Genomic DNA, 12,723 nt, shown 5'->3' with positions numbered 1-12,723 from the left:
TACCATTGCATTTCATGGTAACTATCATCATATTACAGTGCTGATCACAATCGTTAAACACGTGCCATTAAGAGACGTTCTCAAGGATTATCAAATCTCTTAATCACGATACAAAGTTTTATGAACAAGTGTTCGTGGTTGGTATTTTATTCTGGTGTTCGTAAAAGCGGTTCATTTCTATATATATCGTGGAGACAAAACTTGTATTTCCAGTTGACACATAACATACTGTTCCATTTTATCCACTTCCGTAAATACGTCAGATCCACAAACTTCAAAAAGACTTATCTTTTGAACTATTTTAGATTTCTTATTTATATTTTACTAGTTTGGTTTTGTGACTTTTCTAAGTATAAAATTTTGAAACGAAAGAGGAGAAGGACAAGAAAAATTGACCAAACAGACAATTAAAACAAAAATGGAATTTTCACGAGTAAACTTTTATTTATCACCTCCGTGAAACTAGCCCAGACACCAGTCTTAAAGCATTTGGCGACACATAAATTCTGAAGAAAATGTTAGCATTTTTTCTTTTTTATGTTTTTATTTATTTATTTATTTATTTATTTATTTACAACAAATACAAAAATTAACCGATTTTATATTATTATGTGTACGTTCTTGTACGATTTTATTCTACGTACACTTTATTCGTATTTTTCGTTGACAAATCAGTCGGTGTCTGTGCAGATATTGGTAAATTGTATTGGATTTTGTATTATAGTAAAATAAAAATATACTGTACCTAGCTGTGTTGTTAGGCTGGAAAATAAGCATTTTTTGGCATGAATAACAAAGTATACCTTTACTCATTTTGGTTGAATATGTTTAACATTTTCAAATCCATTAGGATGAATTCAACTCTATACGAGCAAGTTGTGAAAAGTAGTGACGTGTGCTCCTTCAAAATTATCATACTATAATCTAATTAACAATGTATTTTAACTACACGTTGTATAAAGCTAAAGAAGAATAATGAAAATATTTAATCACATATTTAGTACTTGTCAAAGACATTATTTTTAGGTATTTAAAGATTGGAAATTATAATTGTATTGTATTATTATGATAAAAATACACATTTAGCTTAATTTAAATATTAAATTATGAACTGATTATGGATTATAAGTTGTATTATACTTTATTATACTTGTTTTATTCGTATTATATTATTTGTATTCATTTTTAATAGCAGATAAGTTTAATATAATACATATTATATTATTATAAATTATATTTTATCCAACCAACAATTATTATTGAATTCCTAGCAGACAATCTATGAACAATTATAAAATATTTAAAAATCATAGTCAACACTTTTCTAACAATAAAATAATTGAAAAAAATGCAAAATCAAACAATTCAGAGAAATAAATAAAACTAAGCTACCTTTTCATATTATTCAAATAAATAAATGTTGAACTACAAAATACAGTACTTCATAATACATTAATTCCTATTTAAAAGGTTTAATTAAATTTGTTCACAAGCTTTAAATGTAATATGTGTTTAATTGTTACTTTATCAATCATCAATATTCATTATTACATTTTATTGTTTATTCCAATTGTTTTATTTTAGACTCTGAACGAAGTGATGTATTGATTTTACAGTGATTGTGTGTGTGTGTTTTTTTGTGTCTGAATACAAGATAGGTAGTCAAAATAATGCTTCGATTTTCAATTTCAGTATATTTTTCGATGAGAAAGTGAATCTTTGCATAAAAGTGCAATGGGGAAGTCAACATTTAAAATGCCCAATCATTTTCAAAAGCGCGTGGAAAAACGTAATAAAATCACAAAAAAATGGCTAATTATTTCGAATTAGAAATTCATAAAAAAATTTATATTTATATCTAAGCTTTGAAAATGTTTTACAAGATTTACCTTAAGTTTTCCTACACTTAACATAAAAAACTTTACCGGAAAGTCAAATTAAATTTTCATAAGTGTTTGAAGGTAGACATTGCATGGATATTCATCCGTGAATTAACAAACTCTCATTCTCGACGATTTTCTTCTTTTTTTTTTATACATATGAGGCATTGAGGCATCGACTACATGGTCATTAGTCAGCGTCACATTTTTTTTTAACATTGGAAAAATAGAGTGCATTTTCATTACATTTCTCTAAATTAAATTACCCTAAATTATTTAATTACGTTCTATAATATTTGTTCATTGTTTTCTTAGGTACCTAATATTATTAAATAAGATAATACAGTTTTGTTTTGTTGATGAAATTAATTATTTTTCTGGACACCTCGGGAGTGGGGCAAGTATCTCATAGGTATACGGTCTCCGGTAGCTCCTGCTTGATGCGTATTTCATTGAATTGGTGACGGGTGACATTCGAGAAGTATGTTCTCGACTGCAATGAGTGTTCCACAAGTAGTATATGATGGTGGGTCTTCTTTGACCATGAAGTATCCGTGTGTCATGCAGGTGTGCTCTTTTCATAGACGGACAAAAATAACCTCGTCCCATCTGGACATCTCGTATGGTTTGGGCCATGGTAATATTGTTTTCTTGATATCTCTAATCTTGTTATTATTGCAATTTTTCCAGAGGTTTTGCCATTCATTCATATAATTGTATTAAGTTTAATTTCGAAAGTCTTTGTCTGATATCTGAGTATGTGACGACATACTTCAAAAACGGAGTAGCCTGTAGTTTCTTTAGCTTCTAAATCAGCCCCTTTATTACCTTTTATACCAATGTCCTGAGATTCATGCAAGAGATATATTATTTTTACGAACATTAAGTTTATTAATTATTTGGCTGATAACTGGTTAATGCTGTAATGAATAATTTTGATGGCCGTGAGTATCATTAAGGCTTCTACGGTAAAAAAACTGCGTTTATTATTGGTTTTTAATTGTATATTTTTATCATTTGATATCACAGCTCATCCTGCTTTCTGTTAAATTTTCTATGCGTAAGTATACATATAGTATGTGTTCGTGTTCTGATTACGATTACAGCAGTTTGTAATAGAGGCTTTTATAAATGTTTTTATTCGTAGTATTTTTGTTGTGTTATGATAAGCTTATGTCTATTGTATCTCTATTAAATCGGCAAGGAGATAAATTTAATTCAGTGTTTTGAATTATATTATTGATTGAATTTTCGTTTTTTTTTTTTAATATATATTCTTGTTGTCTTTCATACAGTCGCCTGAGATGAGATATATTTAATGGGTTTACTTGGTTGGGTTTTTTATGATTTTATCGTAAACAGGATTTCCTTGATGTTTGGCTATTTTTATCATATATTTGGTTTCAAGTAGTAGTTTTCTCCTTGATGAAAGATGTGGTTCACTAGCCACACAAAGTATGTTTGCGACTGGGCTACTTTTAAATGGACCTAAAGATAAACGAATTGTGCAATTTTTAATTGTATTGTTATGTGATTGGCCGCTCCGTAAGCTATTGAATTTTCAAGCTACCTATCGATTTTAGATCTAATTATAGCTTTATATATTCTAATTATAGACTGTCTGAATCGGGGTCCAATTCTACGTGAGCTAAAGTTTTTAATATTTTAATGGATTTAAGAGTTCGAATTTTTAACTGTCGAATGTGTTGGCACCAGTTGAGTTTTTTTTATCAAATGTTAAGACTATAATTTTAACATTGTCGCTGTAATCGAGTATTGTATTTTAAAATTGGATTTTTGGCCTGATTATTTTTCTCTGACGCGTGAATAATATACATTTAATTTTATTTGGAGGGAAAGAGAAACCGGTTTTGAAGTTCCATTTACTTAACCTTATCTATCAATTATTAATTAATGTACGTTGCATTTCGTTTTTAATTGAAAATACATTTGTACAACTGTGTTTGTGGGCCGTGGGGTGAGTGGCTGACAACAAATTATGTTTTTCAAGATACCAAGTATGGGTCTATGATTGACCATTTTTGCTATTATTTTACTCGTAGTATTTTGTAATGATATGGGGTGGTACTGTGGTAGCCTTCACTGGACTGAGATTACACTTACCCGCATTTTAAGTACGCGCCTTTCATACAATTATCTTCTTAAAATCTCTTAAAATCTCTTCAAATATTGTTTAGATTTAGTAAACGTTTAGTTAATGCATAGGCGGAGCTACGGGACGTGCAGGGTATGCAGCTGCACGCCCTAATCGCCCCGAAGTCTGCTTTAATTCAAGTTTAAAATTAATAAAAGTAAAATCTATGAACGGTTAATTTGGCTGAAGTCTAATGATCATTATAAATACTAATAATTATGTTTGTTCATAACAATGTATTTTCCATGTATTCATTTTTCAAGCAAAGCCAATCCTAACTATATTTTTTCTATATAATATAATTCAAAATAATAAATATTATTTCTATGTCATTTTCAATTTTTTCAATTTGATTTTCTTTTTTAGAACTAACTGATAATACCTATTCTATAACAAAAATATTGCCAACCACCGGAGGAATTCAACTGCGCTAACATTCGGTATATTGTTTAAATTAATAAAAATTTTGAAATTTTGTTTTAAAAGCTTGAATAATAAATAAGCTTATAATTAAATAATAAGCTTACAATTTATAAATAACAACTAATTACGGTGACCTATAAAATATCCGAAAATAGGGCTTTTAGGGATAACCCCCCCCAAACCCCATCGCCATAAATTGTGGTGGGCTGATTTAGATTCTGCATACGCTGAACAATACTTCTGGCTCCGCCTATGAGTTAATGTTTGTGATTTCAGCCGACTTATATAATATAATATATACAATTTTTAATGGATATTCAAATGTTATGTAACAAAAGAAACAAGTAGGTATTAACTCAAATATAGTAGTTTAGTATGTACAATGTACATTGTATGTATGGATTGTAGATATGAATTATATTACAAATTTAACCACTGTTAGTACTTAATACTCATTGACGGTTATTATTAATGATGATTGTATTAACTATGTAAAGTCTATCTTTCTCTGTTTAGCGTGTGTCAGCATTGTCAAGGTATTAAAAGATTATTTTATTTCACTGTCAGAATAATAAAATACAATTTACACAAAAATAGTATTCTGCTGAAAATTATTGTATTAATGTATTTAAATGATTTCATATAATTTCGATAAATAAATATTTTATTTATGGTTAAATAATAATAATAGTATTTTCAATTAATTATTATATCAATACGTTCTTATATTTTTATATACATCATCAATGATATATTTTTTTAATTTGGATCTGAAATGTATTTCTTCATAATATGATAAAAAAAAACTTAAACTCATTTATACAATTAATGTACAATCTATTAATATGAAGTTAATGTTTAGGCAAGATAAGTACATAACTTTTATTTTTGAACCTCCACGTGAAAGGGGGATCACATTAGCATGTCATAGGTATATAACAATTAATTACTAGAAGGTTTAATTTCACATATAAAGTTCATAATACATTATTAGAACATTAAAGTATATTGAGCTTAAATAATTTCAGTTTAAGATTATAAAGGCTAACATAGATTATCGAAAAAAAAGATACACATGAATAAATAATATATAGGTAGATATATTATTATTTTATCACTTTGTATATGTACTATTTAAACAAATTATACAAAAATGGATAAAACATAGTATTGGATAACCCACAACTTACGTCATAATTATAATTAGGCACCTATTTTCTATATAGATTTTTTAATTATTTGTTGATGAAGTATAGGTACTTATACTAGTATATTGTGATATAGTTAGATATTAGCACAATATTTAAAAACTGAAATAATAAAATGAATGTTTTGACACAATAATACAATTCACTTTATCTTCCATTACTGCGTCTACTCTGTATTAACCGCGGATTATCTGATACTAAAAAATAAAAATACAAAACCATTGTGTTTTTTTTCTGTTTTAAACGTCTTAAACAAAACCACGCTGAGTTAATTTAGATGTGTTAGCAAGATTTTAGAACAAAATGTTTTAAACGTCTCAACTCTGAAACTTATCGTCACTGTGACGCTCAATACAGACGTCTTTTATCCCGGCAACAAAACTCCACGGATGCGATAATTAATTCATTATTTCTGTCCCTCCAACGCTTTTCACTGGTCGATCATTTGTATGCTAGTGCCTATAGTAGCTAGTGTAATAGTATAACTCTACTGGTGCTATTATATAACTATAACTGTAAATAGGTACATAAATGTACAAATAATAATGCGTTGTATATTATTTAAACACGATTTTTAATATTTGGATATCTTTGAAGTCGTAATAATTTTACACGCGAGCCTTTGGTGCTCTGTCGGGTATCACTGATATTAATGATGATTATGATTAATGATTTAAAATTTCATAAAAATACATTTAATGCAACATTTCGTTTACGTGGAAATCAAAAATTTTTAATAGATCTAAATTTAAAAAAAAATATATTTTAATATATGTATAATGTATATAGTTATATACTTATAGACTCAGAAAATATTTTTAAAAGTACGGTTATTGTGTGACAGTGTGACACAAAGATAAACCGTTAACATATAATAATTATAACTATAATGTATGAGTTCCATTTTGCATCAATATAAGACAATTAAAACATAGCTAACTATATAACCCCATAAAGTCATAACTCATAATTCACAACAAACATATAGGGAACGTCATCATAACATGTTGTAGAATTATACTGAAAATGTTTGACGCTTTATAATGTTATGTACTATTTAGTATTTTTAATTTGTTACTTAATATTTATTTGTTTAAAACAATATATACGCCATATAGGCTGTATAATGTATATAATACCTAACAAAAAGTAATAAAATTTAAGTTTAGGTAATAACATATATTATTATAGTTAATAATTAGATGGAAAACAATTTATCCAATCGATGACTGAGCACGTTAACACGCCTAGCTGATATATTACTGGAGATATTTTTTATAGTAACACACTCGCGATTATTATAATATATCGGTTGATCTGTATATGTTGTACCTACCATAATTTTAATAATACTCATATAACTATAACAGTTTGAAAACAATTCTGATTATTAACAATTGATGTAATTATGACTTTTTTAGATTTTAATTTTTATAAATTCCTACCTATATTTTGAATTGTATAATCCGAATCAGGATATTTGTATGAGTATTTAATTAAATACCAAATAACGAAACAATACCTACTGGCTACTGTTGTATTGTTGATTAAATTATAAGTTAAAACTATTTAAACTAAGATAAGTCGATATTAAAATAGAAAGGGATACATAAAATACATTATATTCATTCAATTGGAATAATGCTCAACATATTATTATGTGCAATTATTTACATCTAATATTTTAAATTATTGTATATGTTTACATAATACGTCAGTTTAGGGTTCAGAGTCCTTCATATTTAAACGGGATCTGTGCCGTAAACAAACAGATTATGATCGTGGTTTATTTTCTTCATCTAACCTTTAACATCCTAACTTTCAAATATATTTATTGCCATCTCTCCCTGTCAATTGGCTAAAACGAGGCAATTATAGCTACTAGACCAACTTTTCTACATCACTTTTCACTTGATCTTTCCGTCGTATCCGTGGTTGTCCCGGATGGGTTTCTCCGTCCGACGTTCGATGAAAAACCACACTAGTCCATACTGTATTAGATCCTTATTTCTAATCACATGGGCAACCAAAATGGAGTTCTATTTTCTGATTTCAACTATACATATATGTCTGGCATCCTATTCAACTTCCAGAGCTCGTAGTTTTTTTTTTTTTTTGATTATAGTATTTTATACATTCGCTTGTCCCTATTATTTTTAATATAAATTCTAAATACTCCTATAATTAAATATAGAGACAGCAGTTTGGTAAGTAGTAATGGCCAATTGGTGGTGTGTAGAACATATACCAGGTGTCAAAATACAGTTAACTAAAATTATAAGTTATAATATATAGCTTCGTACAGCTGCAGTGTAACATACCACTCGCGAGTGACACCGAAAATCACTTAGTGCCAAAAAGCGTACATGTCTGGCGGTCTGTCTGTGCAGTTTACAGTGGTGTGTGTGACCAGAATTTTGTATTTATCAAACATGGTGCGTGGAGTGGGTAATACTATGCGGTCGGGCCACAATACTATAGTGTTAATACTACACGTGGGATTTGGCAATGGCGAATTGTTTTATTGAGGGTTGGCGAACATAAGCGCACGTCGAGGATATTGAAAATATTCTCGCCGCAACACTGTTTTCCGGCCGTTATGTTACCGTCACCAGTTAGCTCCATTTCACACTGCTGCTACTACTATTATAACTAATGTGCAATACCACTATGACTCACGCTATTTTATACGTTACATCTAGGTATATAATAATTATAATATTTTTAAAATTGTACTTTGTACTTATTGTAGAAACTAGTTTAATATACTCATACAGTCATACGAGAAAGAGAGAGAGAAAAATAAGAGGTCAGACGTCTGATTCGGTCGTCGTTTCCACCCCACCGTTGCAGTGCAATTATACCGTCGTCGGTCGTGACGTGATAGAATTAAATATTTTTTGCATTTTATTCGATCCGTTGCAATTACACATCATCGTCTTCGTTCGTCTCAAAACGATTTTTTGTCTTATTACAAAGAAGTAAAGGATATTTCATTATGGTAATACGTACGGCAAAACTGACGTCGGGAATATTATACTACTGGAGTGTATTGTACGGATGTCCGGAAGAAAAAAGTGCTTACGAATGTACAAAGTTTGATTGGAACAAATAAAAGTTTGACTACAAATTCTTTGACATGTTAAAAATATATTGCCCGGACTTTCGACTGAGTTCACCCATTGTTATGTATTTGTTATTATTTTTTTGTTATATGTTTAGTGTTTTAGGTTAAATGTTGTTCAAGTAGAATAACTAAATAATAATTTTAAAAAAAAAAACGATTGACATTACATAAGTGCATTTAATAAATAATATTTTAAGTATGTGTATACAGTATGACAAAACAACACTTATAGTCACGTTTCGTAGCTCAATTCATTATATAGTTCTAATTTTGTTTCCAACAATTTATATTTAAAATCAATACCTAATAGGTAATGTTCCGCTATACATCAGAATTATATTAACTCTAAGTTTCTGTCCCCTCATTTCGCTTATTTAACTGATCGTATTCTCACAGCACGAAGATAAATTATTATTTTAAAGCCAAAATGATTAAATTCAAAAAAAATATTTCTAGTGGCAAACCCAAAAATAGTTGAGTTTATCCACTTAAATTTCGTTACTGGTATTTTTTTACATTTTTCATGATAAGACATCTCAAAGTACAATCTGTGTTCAATTTCCAATTTATAAAGGTATTGCATGAAACGTTTTTATTGTACCAAAATGTATTTTCTGAAAGAAAAAATACACACCATTGAAAAACCTATACATTCCTCGAATCATCCAGAACCTAAAGGATAAAATTATATAGTTTCATTATAATAAAACATTCACAAGACTTATCATGTTGGCAATATAATTCGTGTAACTATTATTGAGTTCTTATACTAATACCTACTTATGTTTTTTTTATTAGATTATTTTTATTTTAACTATATGTATATATTTAATACCACTATAAAATATAGTCGCATAATACTTTTCATTTACTTTTAAATCTCATGTAAATGTATTAATATGTGCGTTAAATGTGATATTTGCGTAAATGAAAGTATAATATGCTATAACACAAATAAATATAGCATACCCAAATCTCAAAAAAAGGATAAAATATCAATATCAGTATTTCTTATTCAAGACATTTTACTTAAGTACTTACGTATTGCTGGAAAACTGATCAAAATCAGAACGAGACGAGCGAAAAACAATTTGAATAAATGCACGATATATAATACACACACACAAGTACATTTGGCTTACTTTAAACCAATACGAATAAGTGTTAATGAAAATTGTAAGTGATAGCTGAGCTGTAGAGCGTAGTGACAAATGGTCAAGTTTTTCTTCTTTTTTTTTCTTGCGTACGTGATTTCTACTTTTCACGTGTCGGCTATTTGTTTTGCTTTGGAATTTTCTTTTTTATATACATTAAGAAGCAATTCATTTTCCACTTCGTTTTTTACCTTTAAAGTTTAAATCAACAATTTACACATAAAACATAACCTTCTACGCGTCTAAGCGTATAGTCTAATCATTCACGTATGATCACTTCTTACTTGAGTTCCTAGTAAAATAATTAATCTTTTTGCGAATAGTGTGATTATATTATTATTTAGGTTTATATTATAGTTGATAATATAGAGCTAGGTTGGTTTGTTCTCAATCTAATAACTACCAAATAAAAATATATATAATATATAACATTTATCTGATTTTCATTAATATTATTTTTTTTTGTAAGATTGTATAATTAACTATCTCCACTGAATCCTGAACCCTAACGAAAAAATCAATTGGAATACCTACTTTTATACCCGAAAGTCAGGAAGAATCCGATAGAATTGACATATTTTATGGTTCGTTCAAATGTAATATATTGTACAGTATAATGTGCCTATACATATAATATGTTAATATAACTACAATAAACCATACATAGCTTATACAATAGAATCTATAATACCGCCGATACGTTTTCAACTAATTTTTCATTTCTTTTAACAGCATACAAAAATCTCTATACCGAGTGCTTTGTATGTGTAGTGTAATTATTAATGGTTTGTTAGTCTTATCGGCATGCAAAAATAAACAGTTATAACGTGTTTAGGTATTAGGTAACATTGATCATAAAACACTATAATAACATTAATAAAGTCCCCCACAGAAGTTGTACACTATCATTAAAAAAAATTGTTGGTTCCTATTTAATTTGAATTTCAGAAAAACATAACATAATGTACAGTAATCAAACAGAGTAAAAAACTGTTCAAAATAATTTTCTATATAAATAATAATTTTTTATTTTATTTTTCATATTATGTAGGTATGCCTATAGGTGTACACGACTACACGCCTACACCTTATCCACCTAATATAAAATACAACATATAAATTAAATTAAATTTTTTTTTTTTTTTTTTTTTTTTTATTATTTTTATCCCGCGGCAACTTAGGCCATTGGGAGAGGGGAATATACTGTGAGTTTTTAGAACGGTAGGCGAGTGTTACACGTGGGTGATAAATTAAATTGTTATTGACACCTTTCTTCATTTGTAATTTAACAAATAATAATAATAATAATAATAACGGATTGGTAAACATCATGCTTTTTCACAATTTACCATTTTGAATGACTAACTTATTTTTTTTTTTTTTTTTAAATAATATCAGTAGGTACCATCAATCTACTTTAATCCTATATTAATACATCATCAATCGTTGACACATTTTCGATATCATTTTTATAACCGTTATTCCTTGTCACTAAAAAGACCCATCTAAACATATACTAATGTATCATGGTGGGTTTTTCAGACCATCTAGGTTCCAACATTACACACACATGTCAAAATTATCTCTTCGCGGGTATCCCGTGATTTTGTTTTATTTGCACAGATTTTAATTAAATTCGAATGAATGGTATGCAACACAAGTCCAATATACCTATACAACAAATATACAATGCATTGGTTTATTTGTATTATATAATATTACAATGTAGCTTTGGAGCTTAGTTATCAGTCGTAAAATATATTACCTACATTTTATTAAACATATTATTTTCGTTCATAGCTACCTCGTAATAAAAAAAAAACAAAGAAAAGACCGTACAAGTAAAATAATAATTAATATACGATTTGTATACAAAATTATTTTATGTATTTGATTCATTATTGGATGTAATTCAAGTTCGGGTTTTCCGGATTGTAGTATATATACATTATACAACTTAAATTCATATTTCCTGGTAAATTGTATGAGCTAGCTTTTTGGAATGCGACAAATATCCCTGCGACAAATGAACCAAGTATACAAAATTAGATGTCACACATCGATTTTCCTATACCTACGTAAATCTTTAAAAGAGCGATTCAGCAACTAAAATTACCAAAATCAATTTAACTTCAATTAATTTCAACTTTATCTTTTATGTTATACCAAACCGACCTACAACCAACCTATTAACTCTTACAAAAATTTCTTTTACATTGAAATAATTAAATAACATAATAAAATGAAAACCAAAATGTTCATAATACAAATAGAACATCAAAAAGGGTTAACGCTATAATATCGCAACATTTAAAATTGTACGTGAGGCCTATGAGATTTTTAATTGGGTACCACATATAATATTAATATATTATTCAAATTAATTTCCGGTACCTACTTAAAAAAAATATGTTTTATTTTAGAGAGCTAACACTTCGCATAATTAAAATCTTTATTTTAACCATTTTATTATTTGCTGTATACAATATATTATTGTCGGTCGTTTCTCATAAAGTTATTTTTTCATCGAATAAAATGGGCTTATTTTTTGCCTTTGTTTTTTACTTTTTTCAATTCCACAACTCTATCGTATTCTTTGTTGTCGTCGTAGTCGTCGTCCTCCACATCCACACACATCCATCGCCATAATCGTACTTATTCCATTTGAAATGGCTCCCACGTCACACATAAAACGCGCGCGTCCATTAGTCTTCTGTTTTTGTATGAACGCGCATGTCGAGATTGGAGGAGTGGGACTTTCGCATGTATAGAAAAC

The 12,723-nt window shown here is 28.4% G+C and overlaps 1 protein-coding gene across 5 annotated transcripts in view; it reads left to right on the top strand.

Moving 5' to 3' along the window:
- Positions 1-12,723, top strand: part of LOC100162087 (gamma-aminobutyric acid type B receptor subunit 2) — a 304,964-nt gene that overhangs the window by 207,101 nt on the left and 85,140 nt on the right. The window lies entirely within an intron of this gene.

Source organism: Acyrthosiphon pisum, chromosome A2 (assembly GCF_005508785.2).
Source record: "Acyrthosiphon pisum isolate AL4f chromosome A2, pea_aphid_22Mar2018_4r6ur, whole genome shotgun sequence".
Lineage (NCBI taxonomy): Eukaryota > Metazoa > Arthropoda > Insecta > Hemiptera > Aphididae > Acyrthosiphon > Acyrthosiphon pisum.
The sequence above is the reverse complement of the archived record's forward strand: the minus strand, read 5'-3'. Positions and strand labels throughout refer to the sequence as shown.